Source organism: Morone saxatilis, unplaced genomic scaffold, assembly GCF_004916995.1.
Source record: "Morone saxatilis isolate NCDOM2014 unplaced genomic scaffold, NCSU_SB_2.0 Contig12, whole genome shotgun sequence".
Classification (NCBI taxonomy): Eukaryota; Metazoa; Chordata; class Actinopteri; family Moronidae; genus Morone; species Morone saxatilis.
The window spans coordinates 553,328-553,846 of record NW_023339674.1 but is presented as its reverse complement, the minus strand read 5'-3'; positions in this window follow the sequence as shown (position 1 = coordinate 553,846).

Here is a 519-nt window from a genome sequence, read left to right as displayed (position 1 = left end):
TGATAATAAACATGCTCATACTAGATTGTATAGGCAGTCTTTTGAAGAAAATAAGTAGGTGTGAATGTTTAGAAAGTTGAAAGCTGACGCTAAACTGCAATTAATATTGCAGGACAGCTGGAACTGGAAGATCACAAAATTGCTAGAAATCCATCTTACCTGCCTTCCAAATCTATGTGTTACTGGACAATCAGCATCTTGTGTGAAGGTACTTGCAGCTATGTCGTGAGCCTACAGGCTGATTTAATGCTAGATTTTTGTGTGACCTATGTGATGAAGTGGACTGCGTCAGAAATGGCAAGTTAGTGTTATTTGTCTAAAGTAATCAGAGTAAAGTTCTAGGAAGTTGTTTTGTGTTATTGAATTGTCTTTCATTGTAAAGAAACGAAGAACAGCACTGAAGGATTTTCTTGATGGAAAAGACTTCTAGTAAGAGTTTGACTAACACATTATATGGTTCATTGATCTATTGGCAAGTTGAAAAGTTTGCTAATGATAGACAGATGAAAGTCCCTGCCC